At 35.7% G+C, this 20,530-nt stretch overlaps 1 protein-coding gene across 1 annotated transcript in view; it reads right to left on the bottom strand.

Moving 5' to 3' along the window:
• LOC127875478 (hemicentin-1-like) overlaps positions 1 to 20,530 on the bottom strand; it is a 62,935-nt gene that overhangs the window by 25,956 nt on the left and 16,449 nt on the right. The window contains exons 2-3 of the mRNA XM_052420555.1: positions 20,339 to 20,483; positions 18,339 to 18,514 (exon numbers count right to left, since the gene is read on the bottom strand). The gene's annotated coding sequence lies outside the window, so the exon portion shown is untranslated. The remainder of the gene's footprint in view (positions 1 to 18,338; positions 18,515 to 20,338; positions 20,484 to 20,530) is intronic.

Below are 20,530 nucleotides of genomic sequence, written 5' to 3'. Positions count from 1 at the left end.
CGGAAACAATGACCCGAATTGTATTAATTGGTGTTTGTGCTAGCCATGTATTTTGTTGTGTGTATAATGATATGACAAATTATCACTTGCCTTATTTCATTTTGTTCATATTTGAATCTCGTAACAGTTTGTTTTATGCTTTGTGGATCCAGTTGTGTAAATTCTTTCAATGTTGTCATAAAGGTTATAGACATTAGAAGCTGTCTGCACGTCTTATTATTTCAAGGAAACCTTGTAAGCACAATTTGTACACATAGATTTTCTTTTACATGTAATTCATTTATATATTATGCTAACTATTCATCAAACGTGAGTTCTGCGAGATAAGAGAATATTTGACATATCTTTCATTAACAGTAGGCAAAAGTTTATGGCAATGTGTATCAATATAACTGCAAATTGATTTCGTTTACGTTGCATTATATTGAGAGGCAAACAATACAATACAGAATCCTTAAGGATCTATGTAACCTTTGAAAATACAAATTTTCAATTATGTAACAATATTCAGTTCTTATAACGAGACATTGTATTATGATCCTAAAGTTTAAATCAATCATTGTCGTACAATTCTACACTAAAATTAGTGTTCTAAAGAGTGTTCTAAAACCATTAAACGTCAATGCAATACGAAGTGACATTGGCATCTTACTATAAAAAAGTGAACCTCCGGGAATTGTTTATGTTGTGAACAATGATCAAAAAAATTATGTGTTAATAATCGTCAATTTTCTGTCTAGATCAAATGTATTTTTTCTTGAAATTCCAGCAAAATGTTGAATTTACAATTGCCGCATCCTTATTTATATGATTCTCAATATGTTTGCCAGACCAGTCGATCTGTAAAAGTTTGTTTCATGACGTATTTGTATATATAAATTAATAAATTGTACAATGTCACTTATCAACAAACAACGTACCTTTATGCGCATACAATTTAATATGAGAAAAATATGTTGTTGAAAAACAGGTAAACACAAAACATAAAGTACTTTGTGCTATATTTTCGTCTTTTTTGATATTGATTAATCATAAATGTACAAGCACTGTACTTCAACTACTTTTTCATAATAATTGGAAGGATCCCGCGAACTAGTGATTCGCTTGAATTTTTGCAGAAGCAAATTATTAGGCACGAATATATATAAGAATTTAAAGGCATCGACCATGAACACCGAAACAAAACAAGATGCGAAACATTGTAAGTTGGTTAAGATGAATGAGACGTTGCTTTTTAAACATTTATAAACTGTAAATGATGCTTGTAATTAACGAAACACTTAAAGCACGTGGATGTGATTGCGTCGATCATTAAACCCAAAGTGAGTGTTGACTTTTAAGTAATTCTAACATAGTTTATAACATAACACATAATATATAGAACTTAATTAATGTTTTAAATCTAACAATGAGCATAACTTATATTTATATATGCTAAAACACTAATAGTACCATTGATAAACACGTAAAAGAAATTCAATTTTTAAAGAATGATATTTTTTATTTTTGAGTTAAGTGAAAATTTGCCCTACACGTTTGGAGCAGTTCTTGTGGATTTATATAATTGAAATAAATGTAATTAAAAGATTAATTTTTCAATTTTAAAGATAGAAGGCTAGTGTGTCAATCGTATCTTGTTACAAATCTTACGTATCTTGGCCTGGTATAGATTTATGTTTTATTTTCAGTATACACGCGGGGCCAATTTTTACCTCTTGGCATGATGTTAACAAAATTGGAGATTATCAGTACCGACGTAATAAATGAATTTTCAGCTTTGTTTTGTATGTTACAGAATCTACCATTCAGAATCCTCATTTAACCAGTATTGTAATGGTAGGAAGTTGTTGGCTTTAAACGTATAAAATATGCAAACTCGTTTTACGCGTTCTAGATAACCAACTTCGTTTAAGTGTAACTCAGTCGACATGAATTGTTTTCAAATCTTTGTTCAGACTGTAGATGTCAGATATATAAGCGTTTTGAATCATTTCAATATGTTCTTTATCACGCGACAAAACATTAAATATTTTAGATCGGTGGAGAGGAGATATTTTAAGCAATCTTTTAATTGTTAAACTACAGGACAACTGTAAAATTAGTTTTAAATAATATTGTATTATGTTAATTTTACAGTAGTAGTATTTAACCACTAACAAACAACAAGAACATTGTAATAGCTTTATTTAATTTTAGCTTAATCATTAAATATTAAAGGGATTGTTTCATTTGTTTCATTTGTTTCTATTATGCAAATGCACTTTATTCGTCAGCATTTCTCATATTAGAGTTATATGAAATAGTAATATTATCTATAATTATGTGTATAGAACGTTTGTGCAAACGACCAAGTGTTACAAAAATGAGGTGAAACACTATCAATGATTAACAAAAAACAATAGCAATACTTTTGATATATCACCGAAAACACAATTTGACTTACCACAAATGTAACAATAATTTATAAAATTAAATATAACAGCTAAACAGTGTAGACAATATTTTATTTATAGTGATCAACAAGTTTTGCAACAACATGGCTTTATTTTCAAACTCTAAAAGTAATGTTTGAACTCAGTGCTCCAGATAACATGCGTAAAGGCGTAAAAACGAATTAAATTATTTAAATAACGATTTAGATTTAAAATCTTTGCGTAAAGTTATGCATTGAAAAATTAAAACACGAAATCGAAATTTTCGAACGTACGTAAATCTTCCAGAAGCAAATTATGTATGGTAAACATTTCATCCCAGTTCTGGCTCGTCTTGGCGCTCAATTAAAGCTACAACTTTAAATCAACGTCACTCAAGCGTTTGCTGTGAGGAAGAGCCACACCTAAGAATGGTCCAAAGGCCAAACGGTCTCGATTCTGTTCTCCTAGATTTGCAGGCGAGTCATTAGTGTTTATTGTACCATTTTAATTACACTAATCGTAATTTTTATACACAAGTAATATACTGTATACCTATTTAAAATTCCATTAAAATTAAATGTTAAATATAGTTTTTGATATGACTTTAACGGCGACCAAAAGGCCATTATGACCTATATAAAGCCGAAGTGTGAGTGACCGTTTTACAGAAACATTTTTTATGGCCTACTGAAGCGGTGTATTGAAGCGTGGAAGGCAAAAAAGCCATTTCAGTGTCAAAAATCCTTGCTGCATGCATTTTTTCAATTAGATTCAAATACCCAAAGCATGGTTTCGTCAATAATTGGTGAACTTATAAGCTCTTGTGTAAATGACTGCGAATCTAAAGCACTCAAAATTATTTGGTAATATATTGTTAAGAATTAATTTTATAAATAGGGGGTAAAATAAGAATTTATTTTTAAAATAGGGAGTAAATAAGAATTTGACCAAATTTTTATCTGGAGCTCTGTTTGAACTTTAAATAAAACTGATAATAATCAAGTTCGTAAATACGAAAACTACTCAAAAAATTATTTCTGCAGTTTTAAAAAGTTTGCATATTTTATTCGAAACTCCAACATGTAAATAAGACATGTATAATAATGGGAAATAAAGAATAACGTTTTGGGCGTTAGTACATATGCCGTACGACACATGGAAATTGTTGTGTCTGCAACAAAATGATCGTATCGGCTTGCATATAGGGACACAGCTTATATGCCGTTTTAAAGTTAATGAGACATAAGATTAATGAAAATCGAATACAAATCACACTTTGTCAAATGCAGACATGTGTGGTTATTTAACGTGTACGTTAAACACACAAACGTTATCTGACCAATTGTTATAATCCGTTGACGTAATATCCTTTGTCAATGCATCCCTTGACATAAAGAACAACTAAAAACTTTTATTAGGCTGGTAAGATATATTCATGATCGCAAAACATTTTATTCTCGATTATACAAAACAATTGTGTTTTTTTTGGTGCATCAACTCATTGCTGATCCTCTAGAAATCAGGTGATTTCATTTTTAAAAAAACATCTTGTTTCATATTCACCATCGCTGTTATATATAATTTTCCTAGTTTGAGCGCAGCGAATTAGAGGAAAATTATTTTCCTTTGCATAAGAAAGTCTCCTGTAGGGGTCGCTCAGTGTATTGTTTTGGCGGGCAAATATGCTCCAGGAATAGCCATTCGGCTTTGCGATACGAACCAGAGAAGACGTAAAGTCGAATCGACTACAATCACCTGTGTATTTGGGAAACATGGCGGATGAAAATTCAAACGATGAAATTCATGCAAATTAAATTTACTGTTTAGTGAATTTAAAAACATGAAGGAAGAGATTCGGGGGTCGGCATTTAGTGCACAAGAAGAGGTCAAACGTTTCAAGAAAGAAAAGGACGTTACGTGGCGTTTCAAAGAAAACCGAGTACAATTCGAGTTCAATGAGGGCATTGCAGACAATCTAAAACAAATTGACTGGAACATTGAACACAGAAAAACTGGCTATTGTCGAGAATTAATAGCGGAAACGTTAACCAACATCAAAAAACGAGACAAACTGATACGCATAGCGGACACGTCCGAGAGCGGCTGGGACACAGTGAAGCTGTACGAGTCCAACCCTGTGGCTAGCGACAGCGAGGACGAAGCAAAAATATTAACCGAGCTGACAATAAAGCCGTAAAAAAGAAGACAAACGCAACAAAAGGCAAGTCGTCTCTGATGACGTCATCACGTTTCCTTCCGTATGCTGCTGCTCCCATGCGCAGGCTCTATGGCGGTGGTCGCGGTGGTCTTTTTCGAGGTAGCAGAACATACAACAGCGGCGGACCCAGTAGTGCGAGTGCAACCGGTCCGGAAGTTGTTTCGCCTGCGGAGAATTCTCGCACTTCCGGCGAAACTGTCCTTACGTCCCGAGAGGTCAAAACACCCAGACATCCACTTCCGGGGCCAAGTAGCAGTCACAAGCGCGAGCAATCAGAGACATTGAAAGATGAGTATTTTTATGATTATAATAAATTTACCAAAGACTATTTTGAATACGACAAATGTGACATAGACATTATTGTACGGGGACGATTACGTGAAAATATTAAATTTTGGGAAAGTATTGGAACAAATGATTATGTTGTTTTTAAATCTGGTTATAAAATACCATTTCACACCAAGCCACCAAGGCAGTTATTGAACAATAATAAATCCGCTAGCAGTAATACTGAGTTTGTGTCTGAGGCCATTCAAAATTTGTTAGATCGAAATTTAATTGAAATATGCGAGGAACCTCCACATGTTGTTAATCCGTTGACAGTTTCAGAAAAAAAGATGATGGAAAAAAGAGACTTATATTAGATTTAAGAGCTGTTAACAAACATTTATATAAACAAAGTATTAAATTTGATGATTTAAAAGTGGCATTGTCGTTTTTGAAGAAAGGATTTTTCATTGTAAAATTTAGCATTACAAGCGCTTATCATTTTATTGAAATTTTCAAACCACATTGTGATTTTCTAGGATTTTCTTGGAAGTGGACGGACGGCAAGGTCCGCTTCTTCCGGTTTCTAGTACTTCCGTTTGGATTAAGTAGTGCTTGTTGGATTTTCACAAAGATTTGTTGCCCTTTGATCAAAAAATGGCGCAGCGAGGGTAAATCCGTCCTTATGTTTCTTGATGACGGATTTGGTTGTTCAGATTCATATAAAAACACTTTGGTTTTAGGCACTCAAGTAAAACAAGATTAACTCAGTTCAGGTTTTATTCCAAAAGCAGACAAATGCATTTGGATACCAGTTCAAGTCGTGCAGTTTTTGGGAGTTGTGCTTGATTCTTTCAAGGGTGAGATTCAAATTGCCGAGCAAAGGAAAACTAAGGCATTATGTACATGCTCCTCATTGATTGAAGAATCTGCATTACTTAGATCTATTTCTGTGAGAAAAATAGCCTGTTTTGTTGGTCAAATCATACCAATGTCAATTGTTATTGGAAATATCGCTCAAATCAAGACCAGGTACTTGACTTTTGATATAAATTCAACCATTTCTTGGAATTCTAAGATAAGAATAACAGAAGAAAGTGTAAATGAACTTTTTGCAGGCAAATCTTTCCAAATTGAATAAGATGGTTATATTTGATTCACATAAATGTTCCAAAGTTGTGTACTCTGACGCTAGTCACGCAGGTTACGGTTGTTATGTAGTGGATGCGGTCAATGGTGTTTCGCATGGAATGTGGTCTACTGATGAAGCACACCTGATGAAGCACAAAAGTCTTCAACATGGAGGGAATTAACAGCTGTGTTTAGAATACTATGTTCTCTCAAACACTTGCTTGTTCATCACCGCATTAAATGGTTCTCTGATAATCAGTCTGTTGTGGCCATCGTTAAAAAATGTTCCAGAAAAAGATATTTGCAAGATTTGGCAATGGATATTTTTAATTTAAGTTTAGCCACTAATATTATATTAGAGGTTGAGTGGGTCCCTCGAACGGACAATTAACGGGCAGACTATTTGTCAAAGATAGAGGACATTGATATTTGGGGGGTATCAAACGAGTTATTGGCGTTAATAGTCGAAAAAAATGGTGTGCCAACAACGGATTGGTTTGCATCGCATTACAACAGAAAATTAGATCGTTTTTATTCCTGATTTTGGAATCCTGGTTCGGTAGGAATAGATGCATTTACTGCTAGATGGTCTTTTGAATTAGGATTATTTGTGCCTCCTATTTCTGTTATATCAAGAGTTGTGAACAAAATGATGGTTGATAGAGCACGCGGTGTATTAGTTGTTTCGCAATGGACCTCTGCGGTATTTTGGCCATTGTTATGTCCGAATGGACATTTAATTCCTGAGATATTGGATGTTATTCATCTGCCATCTGACAGGCGATTTTATGTTCCATATCAAAGTGGAAACGGTATGTTCGGCAACGTAAATTTTAAATTTGACAGCTTGCTTGTTACATGGATTTCAGGAAGTGAATAGGTTGTGATATAATCACAATGCAGTTGCAAAGACTTGATAATGCATAATTTTGTATTTATTAAGCCACAGGGCTGTCAGGACTCTTGTTAGAATACGATTTTTGTCGTTTTCTCAATATCATCAACACGCTTGTAGTGGATTTAATATCATTGAAATGCTTGTCTGTGATCAAATGTAGCTAAGACGCTTGTCTGAAATTAAATATCAGTAAGACGCTTGTCTATGATTAAATATCATTTGAGACGCTTGTCATAGATTAAATATCAGTAAGACGCTTGTCTGTGATTAAATATCAGTAAGACGCTTGTCTTTGATTAATTATCAGTAGGAAGCCTGTCGGTGATTAATTATCAGTAAGACGCTTGTTTGGAATTAAATATAAGTTAGACGCTTGTCTATGATTTAATATCATTTTTAGACTTTTGTCTTCGATTAAATATATGTAAGACGCTTGTCTGTGATTAAATATCATTTCAGACGCTTGTCTGTGATTAAAGAGCGATTAAGACGCTTGTCTGTAGTTGAATATCAGTAAGACGCTTGTCTGAGAATGATCTGTAATTGATTATGTACATCGGTTAGTAAAAGAGAATCTGTATTTATTTTGTGTGGTTTTAACATATGTTTTTTCAGATCCATGCGGATGAAATTGAGGCGTTACCGTAGGTCTTGGCGGACAGGGTGGAGCTGCTCCCGGGCATCTTGCGCAAATCAAGAGCAGAAAGTACAGGTTCTAAATATGAAGGAGCATTAATGCGATGGAGAAATTGGTCTTTGTGCAATCAGTAAGGGAGTAGTGGCATTTAGCCCACCAAGGCTTTTCCGGTGGCGATGTATTTAGTGTCTCTTTTACAAAGTGCAAAACCCCCCGCACCTGTTTTATCTGCATTTTACGGGATTAAATGGATGCATGACTTATATGGTTTAGATTCTCCTACTGATTCTAAAATAGTAGTTAATGTAGTAGAGTGAGCAAAAAGAATTTTGTCAACTCAAACTAATAAAAAGGATCCTATAACGGTGGAAATATTATTAGCTATGTAGAAGCGTATTTACAAAGATAAAGATGTAATGTCTCAACGAATTAGTGTCGCCAGTTTATTAGGCTATGCGAGGTTTATGTGCAGTGCAGAATTATTACAATTACGAGTATCTGACATTGTGCTTGAGGATACATATATTTAAGTTTTTGTTGAGTCGGGTCATGGATACCAATTGCTTAATCTGGAACTGTATTGTGTCCTTACACACATCTACAGAAGTACATTGAATGGGCAAATTTGAAGGGAGACGATTATATATTTTGCAATTTTTCTAAGACTAAAACCGGTTTTAAACCAAGAAAAGTCATGAAAGCTATGTCTTATACAAGCTTACGCGAGCAGTTTATTAAGGCTTTTCAATCGCACGTGTCAGATATTTCTAGCTTTGGTTTGCACTCTTTGAGACCAGGAGGAGCTACATCTGCTGCAAACAGCGGTGTAAGAGATAGACTGTTTAAGAGAGATGGATATGTGAAAGATGATATGAATTCTAGACTGATTGTCTCTAAATCACTTGGTTTATAAACGTTTGCTTTTTGTTTGGTTTATAGAAAACTTGTCAATCAATTTTTAGCTAGTTTTGCCCGAACTTTTCGTTCATCTGGTCGTACGCATAGATACCAAAATACAAGCTGTATTTTCATTGTATATCGTTGTGTTTGTTGTTTATTTAGGAGACGTATAAGGTATAAATGTAATTTTCCTAAGAACTTGCATAAGAAAGTCTCCTGTAGGGGTCGCTCAGTGTATTGTTTTGGCAAGAAAATATGCTCGTGGAATAGCCATTCGGCTTTGCGATACGAACCAGAGAACACGTAAATTTTCTTAATATTTTATTGGATATAAAATATTGACAAGTTTTCTCATGAAAATGATTATCTGCATGAATAAAGTCAGTTGTTGTTTTTTGTATGTAAACTATATGAGCGTAAATTCATGTATGAGTTATGAAATCTATATCAAAATGTGAATTGTTCACATTTGTTTATTGTCATACGTTATAAATGTGTCATCTTGTCGTACGCATGGATAATCGTCTGGTCGTACGCATAGATACCAAAATACAAGCTGTATTTTCAATTTATATCGTTGTGTTTGTTGTTTTTTTAGGAGACGTATAAGGTATAAGGAAGTGGCATTCTCAACTTTTTTTGGAAAGGGCCTCTACTTACATGTACATATGTACACCGATTCCTGTAAGCGAATTCCCAGAACAAAAAAAGGCCGTCGGTTTATGATAAAATCTCGGTCAACTATTAACGAACGCGACAGAAACTTCCAATATGAATATTAAAACTATATTTTAAAACATGTCGCTATTCCAATGTTTAGCTAGAATTGTTCAATAATTTGCAAAGTTTGAGATAGGGGTTCTTATTTTTGCACGAGCACTTCTTAGTTTTATTATTTTATTTATCTTTAATATTTTTAAATTAAATAAAACATAGAGTGCGCTTTTGGTGCGTATTGTTACTCTTTAACAACACTTAAAAAAAAGAAATGAAACGAAAGAAGATAAATAATACATTAACTAAATTTTGGTATTTTACCTGGTTTGCTCACAATAGAGATCACAAATCATGAAAATCCGGTGAACGTTTCCAGCCAGTGTAACATTTAAAAAGGTAAACTGCAATGCCCAGTATATATTGTGAAAAAAATTATGCGCGAAATAAAGGACATACACGTTTAATGTAAATCAATAATAAACAAAATGTTATTAACATTAAATGAGGCATTACCATAAACACTTGAGGAAAATAATGGCGGAATTAGATCAGTACGACTTAAATGCGTATTTAAAATGATGATGATTATTATTATTATTATTATTATTATTATTAAATGATTATTATTAGTAGTATACCGGATTATAGCACCCTTTTCATGCAAGAGTGCACGTTCAATTGCGCTTTACATAAGAACATTTGACGTATCGCAGATACAAATACATTTTGCAACACTGTTTCAAAAGAAATCGATCAATACAACTCAATTATACTATAAAACTACTCTATTATACTTATACTATAAGTACTACGTAAAAAATGCACCCTAACCATAGATTAGAAAGATCAACAAGACACTATAAAAACTATTCTATATGTATAGCTACATGTACAGGACAATTAATTAAACAATAAAATCTAAAACTTAAACTATAAGTACTACGTAAAAAACATGCACAGTAACCATAGATTAGAAAGATCAGCAAGACAAAGCAGAACAGAGACAAGGGTAACGTCAGGATACCATTACCACGAGTCCACACCCCCCCCCCCAAAAGGAATAATTATGCTTCCTTTAAAAGGTTTTTTTCAGTTCATGCTGGTTGAGATTTTATATAATGAGTTGAATAAACCACTGCTTATGTTGCATAGTATTGAAGGAAGAGGTGAGTGTTCAGTGCCTTTTTGAAGGAATTCAGTGTTGAAGAACCTCGAATGTTTGATGGTAGTGAGTTCCAGAGTTTGGGAGCAGCGTACATGAAACTTCGCTCCCCGTATGATACGGATTGACTCTTCGTTAGAATCACTAATGAAGTCACTTCGTTCTTTGATCTTAAGTTTCGCCTTGGTTCGTAGACTTCAAGTAGGTTTTTCAGATATACAGGCGATTGTCCATTTAAGGCTTTGAACGCATTGGTAAGTATTTTGAAGTGAATTATTTTTTCTACTGGGAGCCAGGGTAATTCTTTTAGGATCGGTGTTATATGACTATAGCGGGATGTTCTTGTGATAACATGCGCAGCAGTTGTTTGAACATTTTGTAGTTTTTTGATAGCTGATTTTTGTGTTTTATACAGCAGTGCATTGCAATAGTCTAGCCGAGATGTGACAAGTGAATAGACCAAGGATTTTGTGGCATTTGGAGAAAGATATTGCCAGATGTGACCTATTTGCCTAATCTGACCGAAAAAGGATCTACTTATAGCATTAATATAGTGTCCCATGTTCTTTCTTGAATCAAACCAAGCACCGAGATTTCGAACGTATTCCGATGGTTTAATTGTCGAGTCACCTACTTTAAACAGTGAAACCATTTACGTACTTGGCGTTGTTTTGACTTGAAAATACTATGACCTCGGTTTTTTCGGTGTTAAGTTTGAGCATATTTGTATTCATCCACGAGATGATATCTAGGAGACACTTTTCAACTCGGTTAAGTGTTTCGTTTTTGGCTGCTCCATCGGTGGGTTCGAAAGATTGGTAGAGCTGCGAGTCATCGGCGTAGAAGTGATGCCCGAGTCCATGTTTTTTTGTAAATTTCCCCCAACAAGTTAAGTATACATGGTATACAATTTTGGGCCTAACACAGATCCCTGGGGTTCGCTGAAGGTATGCCGCACTGGTTCGGATACTTTGCCGTCAATGCTCACCGTTTGGAAGCGGTCAGATAGGTAGGAAGCTACCCACTGTAGTGGTTTTTCAGCAAAGCCAAACTGTTGTTCGATGCGGTTTAAAAGGGTTTTGTGGTCGATGGTGTCGAAAGCGGCAGAATGATCCAGCATAACAAAGACAGTGACATTTTTGTCCCCTACCGGTTTCACCGAAGGGGCCTTATGGTTTGCGCTCTGTTGTCCGTCTGTCCGTCCGTCCGTCTGTCCGTCCGTCTGTCCGTCTATCTGTCACACTTTTCTGGATCCTGTGATAACTTTAAAAGTTCTTCATATTTTTTCATGAAACTTAAAAAATGGACAGATGGCAATTTGGAGATTATGCACGTCATTTCTTTTTGTTCCTACGTCAAAAATCCTGGTTGCTATGGCAACAAATAAAAAAAATCTGACAATGGTGGAGCCGGTAAGGGACATTTATTGCTTGGCAATAGTCTTATTCTTATCAAATGTTTGTCGGACATCGTTTTGAACTTTTAACAAAGCTGTTTCTGTTGAGGGAAACTTCCTGTATGCAGACTGGTTTTCTTCATTTAAATTGTTTTCTGTCAAATGTTCATCTATTCTTTTGCTGACAACTTTCTCCAATAATTTTGAAACATACGGCAAATTCAAAACCGGGCGATAGTTTTGTAGTGTTTCTTTATCTAAGGTGGGCTTTTTCAATAAAGGTCTTATACGTGATGTTTCAAAGGATCTCGGCACACTTGCTGTTTCCATCGAAAGATTGATGATTTTTGTCAGTATTGGTGGCAGTACAGTTTTGCATTCTTTCAGGAGCCAAGTTGGAATAGGGTCAAGCTCTCAAGATTCATTTTGGGATTGCATGATGACTTTTTTCAACTTCTTCCTCAGTTGTCGGACGGAAATGTGTCAAACTGCATGTTTCTGTTGTTGGGTTATTATCTTTACTCTGTTTTGAATTTGAATGAAATAGGGCATGTTCAGAAATATCTTTTCTGATACCTTCAACTTTATCTATGAAAAAAACATTGAAGTCTTGTGCTAACTCATCGGATGTTTTGCCAGATGGGAGAGCTATTTCAGATGGACTATCTAGTAAGTGTTTTGTGATTTTGTGCGTGCTCTTTTGATCACGGACACAGGATGTTACTTTATCTGAATAAAAATCTACACGTGCTTTTTTAACATTTTGTTCATTTTGGCGCAGTGGTTTCTATAAATGTCATGATCAATAGTGAGTCTCGATTTTAGCCATTTTCTTTCCAAATTTCGTTTGATATGTTTAGCGTGATAAAGCTCATCCGTGTACCACGGGTAAGTCGGCCGCAGGGTTAGATATTTTGTTCTTGGTGGTGCATGTTTGCCTACCAAAGCTGAAAGTTTAGTATCATAAGTTTGGACAAGGGTTTCAGGGTCACGTATATTTTCAAATTGTATTTCTGACTCTGTGATATCCTGATTAAATGTTTTAATATTGATCTCTCGTAGTTTCCGAAAGGTTACAATTTTTCTTACCGGAGCTGGTTTTGATGCTCTTGCATTGAAGATGACGGCATAATGGTCTTTAGAGCTGTTTCCTGAGCTGACTGAAAGTCAAGGATCGGTAAAAACTACGTTGGATACCGTATCAACAGTGTCCCTGGTGATCACAACGTCCAGAGTGTGTCCTCGTACGTGTGTTGGCTCTTTTGCATGCTGCATCATACCAAAATAATGGTGTATGTTATTGAATTTGAGAGTATCTTTATCAGACGGATCGTCAATGTGGAAATTCATATCGCCGGTCAAAATGATGTTTTTATCTGTTGTTGCATATTTTGATAAAAACTGGGACCATTCTTCCTCTAAGAAAGTACTTGATTTCAAGCCATTGCCGTTTGATAGAGGTGGTCTGTAGATCACAGCCAATCGTAGAGAGTAGTCTTTAATCTTTACACTACAGTCCATGTGTCCAATGGTAATGAATTGTTTGTCTTTAGTTGAAGTCAATACTTTTATTTCAATGCTAGTCTTGTGTATTAGAGCGACTCCATCCCCACGGCGACCTCTGGGACGTGGTACATGTTTTATTTGGTAGCCTTCAGATAAGAACTCGGTAAAGCAGGTTTTATCTACCTATGTCCAAGCTAGGTTTCTGTTATAGCTACAAGATCAAACTCATAAGTTGATATAAAACCGTTGAGAGACAGGGTCTTGTTTTTTACAGATCTAGGATTTATGTTGCATATTTTGATGTTTTTCTGCCCGCTAACGGTTGTTTTAGCTTCAATTTTGACTTTTATAAGGTAATCATGAATGGTCGTCTTTTGGGTGGTTTGCAGAGGTTTTGCTGTATTTGACAAGTTACTGGTTATTGTAGGAATTTCTCTTGCTCGTAATTTAATATTCTCCAAGTGAACACCCTGTTTGATGTCCTGATTTCGTTTCAGCTTATGTTTACCGCCCCGGGCGCCTATGTATTTCAAGATACTGTATGATTTCAACTAGAAATGGCGCGGCAGAGGCCGACGCGTATCCCCACGCCGCATGTTTGACCCAAGGGCGCCCCAGGGTTGATCATGGGGCCATGCATAGTTGAGATTGACTGTATTGTCATAAGAGAAGTTCAGTATCAATTAGAAGTGAATGGGTGTAAAAATAAAGAAGTTATAGTAAAAGGCAATTTTGGGAGGGTGTGGCCTATGTGGGCGGGGTGCCCCAGGGTTGGTAATGGGGCCATGCATAGTTGAGATTGACCGTATTGTCATAAGAGAGGTTCAGTATCAATTTGAAGTGAATCAGTGTATTAATGAAGAAATTATAGTAAAAGGCAATTTTGGGCGGGTGTGGTCTATGTGGGCGTGGCGCCCCAGGGTTGGCAACGGGGCCATGCATAGTTGAGTTTGACCGTTTTGTCATAAGAGAGGTTCAGTATCAATTTGAAGTGAATCAGTGTAGAAATGAAGAAGTTAATGTAAAATAACCTAAATTTTTTTTATAGTAAATGGATTTTTTTGGTGGGTGTGGCCTATGTGGGCGGGCGCCCCAGGGTTGGGATTGGGGCCATGCATAGTTGAGATTGACCCTAATGTCATAACAAAAGTTCAGTATCAATTTGAAGTGAATCCGTGTAGAAATGAAAAAATTATAGTAAATGGAAATTTTTGGTGGGTGTGGCCTATGTGGGCGGGGCGCCCCAGGGTTGGGAATTGGGCCATGCATGGTTGAGATTGACCGTATTGTCATAGGTGAGGTCCAGTATCAATTTGAAGTGAATCGGTGTAGAAATAAAGAAGTAAATGTAAAATAACCTAAAAAAATGAGTGATAATTTCTGACGCGGCCCCACCCCAACCCCTATAACTTTTGACCCAGGGGTCAGATCAAAATTCCAAATAGTGCACCGTCGCACATATGCTCATAGCTACCATGTGTGTAAATTTCAAGGTTCTAGTGCTTTTAGTGTAGGAGGAGATAGTGGCCAGGACGGACGGACGGACAGACGGACGGACAGACGGACGGACGGCGGAGATCACCACAATATCCCCACCTTTTTTTCAAAAAGCGTGGGGATAATAATGAAAGAGTTTCATTGTCCGGTTTTATCAATTTTCTATCCACACATGCACACTGCAGTAATTTATCTCTATTGTACTGAATGAACGACATAATTCCTTGTTTTTTCGCTCACTAAAATGTGACCAATATATGTACAAAGTATAAAGTTTTATACACTATATTTATGAGATTATTTGTATCTAATTAATTCACTAATTAAAATGAAAAACAAACTACACATAAAGCGAATAGTACTTGCTATATGTTCATGTACCACTGTGACGAAAATCCAGATTCAACAAGGCAAGATAATCACTAAAATCCAACGTTTTTCAGAGCTAACTTTTTGCAGCCGACACTTGGCCTCTCGCCCAATCAAACACTTTTTAACGATAATTGCATGTGCCTGCAGTGAATGGATCATATGCGTTGACTTGTTGCATATGAATGCGACTCAAAATTTTCAAGACTTACGCTTCGGCGAAAAGCACATACAGTAACGTGTCAAATAATATTCAACGAATTAAAAAATATATTGATTTGAGGAACAATTTCATTTTAAGAATTCGAAATGGTATCAATCGATAATAATTACCCATAATTTATTTCAACGAGTTTTATATTAATAAAATGAGTGAGGTCATACTATGGACTTTTAATTAATTGCTAAAAATTATTCGTTTTTAAGCTTATAAAAACATACTGTGAGAAACGATAAACATGATGAAGATTATGCGCTGACTTAATAACAATAATTGGGTAAACTAACAACAAATAGTACATTTATTCAAACCTTTAACACGCTCAAGTTTGATATTATTGAAATGGTTTAACTAACATCACATAGTACACTAGAAATGGCGCGGCAGAGGCCGACGCGTATCCCCACGCCGAATGTTTGACCTAGGTGTGCCCCAGGGTTGGTAATGGGGCCATGCATAGCTGAGATTGACCGTATTGTCATAAGAGAAGTTTATCATCAATTAGAAGTGAATTGGTGTAGAAATGAAGAAGTTATAGTAAAAGGCAATTTTGGGTGGGTGTGACATATGTGGGCAGGGCGCCCCAGGATTGGTAATTGTGCCATGCATAGTTGAGATTGACCGTATTGTCATAAGAGAAGTTCAGTATCAATTTGAAGTGAATCGGTGTAGAAATGAAGAAATTATAGTAAAAGGCAATTTTGGGCGGGTGTGGTCTATGTGGGCGGGGCCCCAGGGTTGGTAATGGGGCCATGCATAGTTGAGATTGACCGTATTGTCATAAGAGAGGTTCAGTATCAATTTGAAGTGAATCGGTGTAGAAATGAAGAAATTATAGTAAAAGGCAATTTTGGGTGGGTGTGGTCTATGTGGGCGGGGCGCCCCAGGGTTGGTAATGGGGCCATGCATAGTTGAGATTGACTGTATTGTCATAAGAGAAGTTCAATATCAATTTGAAGTGAATCGGTGTAGAAATGAAGAAATTATAGTAAAGGCAATTTTGGGTGGGTGTGGTCTATGTGGGCGGGGCCCCAGGGTTGGTTATGGGGCCATGCATAGTTGAGATTGACCCTAATGTCATAAGGGAAGTTCAGTATCAATTTGAAGTGAATCCGTGTAGAAATAAAAAAGTTAAAGTAAATGGAATTTTTTGGTGGGTGTGGCCTATGTGGGCGGGCGCCCCAGGGTTGGGATTGGGGCCATGCATAGTTGAGATTGACCCTAATGTCATAACAAAAGTTCAGTATCAATTTGAAGTGAATCCGTGTAGAAATGAAAAAATTATAGTAAATGGAAATTTTTGGTGGGTGTGGCCTATGTGGGCGGGGCGCCCCAGGGTTGGGAATGGGGCCATGCATGGTTGAGATTGACCGTATTGTCATAAGAGAGGTCCAGTATCAATTTGAAGTGAATCGGTGTAGAAATAAAGAAGTAAATGTAAAATAACCTAAAAAACTGAGTGATAATTTCTGACGCGGCCCCACCCCAACCGCTATAACTTTTGACCCAGGGGTCAGATCAAAATTCCAAATAGTGCAGGGTCGCACATATGCTCATAGCTACCATGTGTGTAAGTTTCAAGGTTCTAGTGCTTTTAGTGTAGGAGGAGATAGTGGCCAGGACGGACGGACGGACAGACGGACGGACGGACGGACGGCGGAGATAACCACAATATCCCCACCTTTTTTTCAAAAAGCGTGGGGATAATTAAAGATAAACACATACCACGAATTTACACACGGGCGAACTAGCACAGTTTACGATATATACAGTTAAAAAACTCATCGGATACATATTGTTCAAATAACGGTCTTACATTTTAATTCAGTTTTTAAATATCTTTTACATTTTCGTCTGATCATCAAATAGAGTTTTTTAATGTTGTATTAAACAGGTTATATGAGGTTTTAACTGTATGACCAAATAATGTCTCATCGTTACAATAAATACTGTATAGGCCTTATGTGCTTGAAACAAACATGTGCATTGTTTGGTTTTGTGTGTCTTGCTATACTTTTGAATTAAACATTTCGTTGTATGAACTGTCGGAAAAAAATCGCTCAATTTTATGAAACGTAATAAAGACACAAAACAGACATTAACTATAATTTTTACAATCTAAAATCCACAACGGACGTCTCTTTAATCGCGTAAGAAATTAGTTTTTCAAATGTGTTTGGTTTCATTTCTTTGAACGTCATATCGTTGAAATTCGCTCAAAACTATGAGGTCATTATGCGCTTAACGAATGAAAAGCCACGTCGTTAAGATTCGCGCAAACTTGTTGACAAACGTACTACGGTAAGATGTATTTTCATTTGCATTAGAAGTTAGTTCATTATGAAATTACAAAAATGTCACATGGGTATATTATCCAACCAAAATGCGTCGTCAATGCGAAAATGCGGGAAAACGTATTTATTAAAGTAAATATAAGCCCGTAATTAGTCATTGAAATGATGGTAGTATAATTTTAATATCATCATTCTCTAAATGGTGCCATTATTGTTATTGTCTAAGCAACATAAAATTGGAGATATATTCACATCTAAACACTGTTTAATTAAGACAGAAATACATAAACAAAAAAGTGTATGAATACTAAAGTTATAATAATCTACGTTAGTTTTAGTGTTTTTTTTCATTGCCCTCGTGTGTTTCTTATCTGCAAAGTATGTGGGTAATATGTGGTGGACAGAAAACATTTTGAGAAACGTACCATAGCAATTACACATCAGCTTTATATATGAATTGTTAGAGTTAATTGCTGTTGTCGAATTATATCGATTTAATTATATATTTTATACTATTTCATGTTAGTAATTTTACTTCAGATAACAATGCATATTAATTCTATGAATATACTTATACAAAAGACAGCTGAGTGGTACGATAAGCATGTTCAACACAATGTGAATAGTTTCAATTACTATAATGATTTAAAACAGGTTATATCATCATTTTTCGCCGGTTTAAGAAAACATAATGCTACTTTACAATGCTTACTTCGACAATCTACTCCGACATCTTCGTTATGACCACAGTTGTGCTCGCCCCAGTTTCTTGTCCGGCAGTTGGACAAATACGACTCGGTACCGTTGCAAGCCACGTCATCCAGCCATATAGGGCCAGTACCCTGTCCATAAGCGGCACTATTTAAGGCTGCGGCTGCGAACAGGTTTCTACCAAGAGTGTAATAATTGAAATAAAAGCATCCACAAATCAAGCTTCAATTGTAATAGTGTTACTCAATTTCAAATAAATGTTAAAAGTCGGACTTTATGTATCTGAAATTCTTAGACAGTCTGGTTCCACATTCTTAATGCGGATCATTGTGAGAGATTAAAACAGGAGGCACGAATTTATAGCAACCTTTCCTATCCTTTTTCTACGGTTTTACAGATAATCAATGGGACTATGTAGTCAAGCGCGTGTGTTTTCCTCTACAAGTATGAGCCCGTGATAAGTAAATTCAGTCTTTGATCAATACATTTATGGATTAAATCGATGTATGTTGAAAGTGATAGTAGAAAGACATTCAAACTTGGTTTTTACTGCAGTTATAATCAATTATTCAATTACTATGTATTAAAGAATCCCAAATATGTAAGGTCAGTGTGAGAGTTAGAACATGTCCATCTGACCGAACTTTTGGTATCGGGATAGTATGTTGATTGAACACATAATTAAGTGTTATTTGGTTTAATTCTTTTGATTTTCTGTCAGTGCAGTATATTTGTGTTGACTTACAGTTTACATTTATGCTCATTTTGAGTTTTCTTTTCAAAAATGTTATCTACGTTATTGAAGCACAGTGTCAGTGTTGAAAATAATGGTCGAATAAATTGAAAGACATTGACAAATCCCCACAAAATGTTTCGTGGATGGTGTCAGGTTACAACTTCTAACATTAAAACGCAAAGACCAGTCAGTGCTAGTGTACTTCTGGTCTTATGTTAGTCTGGCAATGGTTTCAGTCTTCAAATTCTAATACCAATCCAATGATAAAAACACGTATTTCTAGAGCCACAAGCTGATCTTTTTACACATGAAAATAGCTACTTTAAAGGAATGCTATTTTCCCTAATCGCTCATCGTAATTCATATTGAGATGTTAGAGCGAAACTACCCAGTAAATTCTTTAAGGCTAGCTACTGAAACCCAAGAGCCTGCAAATTTAAACATCATTGTAAAGATTCGAAAACATGCGGTAAAATACCACTTTATTATGTTTCACATAAACCAGAAAAGATTTAAAGAGTTAATTGGCTTATTGAATTTTTAATGTAACATGTGACCACTAGTCAGCTGCAAGTTCTGATTCCAGGTACAAACTTTAAATACACTTGAACAGCTCTTATGTACGTTGCTTAATAACAAACATCAAGGCTCTAAATTTTATAATTAAGGAGAATAATATATTATTGTGTATACATATATAAGGGAATTACGTTCTTTACAAAGTTGGTACATGGCCATCCTATGATGTTGAATAACACCCTACTTAACTTTCGCCATATTCAATATAAACCAATAACGACAATTAGTTACCGCCATGGTTGGTAAGGCCAATTTTTGACACTAGGCCATGATTTGAACTATTTTGGTAGAGGACTACATGTTGCATAACCAATATCAAAACTTGAGCTTGTAGATTTTGTTGACGTTTTTACTACATACATCAAACATTGAACACGGGAGGATGAATTAAACAAACTTTGTAGGGGACTACCATACACTATTAAATTTCTGGACCTTGTTAGTAGCAATTTTTCTTCTAACACCTATGTTGAGCTATACCGGGACGATCTAAACAACTATTAAGACTGTTTATAAAAAATGTTTTGGTAAAAGAAAATTGTTGACGACACACAACACATGACACACGACGACGCATGCCGGAGAACCACCTACCATAATCACTCACCATAAACAATTCCTGCTTAGGTTAGATGAAAACAAGCTTATCAGGTACCGTTTGTAATCTACATAATAATGTTACAAACCCGGTGAATCGCAGCATGCGACACACAACTTTTGCTTCTAAACTAGTGAAGCCGTCATCACATACAGTTCCCCATGTGTTGTTGTAGAAAACCTCGAGACGCCCCTGGATAGGCATGGACCCATTTACTAGTCGAATATTCTGGCCTGAAACAGGATAAAATGTATGTCAATAACGTTTTTAGTTGTTTAAC

This window comes from Dreissena polymorpha, chromosome 3 (genome assembly GCF_020536995.1).
Source record: "Dreissena polymorpha isolate Duluth1 chromosome 3, UMN_Dpol_1.0, whole genome shotgun sequence".
Lineage (NCBI taxonomy): Eukaryota > Metazoa > Mollusca > Bivalvia > Myida > Dreissenidae > Dreissena > Dreissena polymorpha.
Note: the sequence above shows the minus strand (reverse complement) of the source record. Positions and strands in the feature narration are given on the sequence as shown.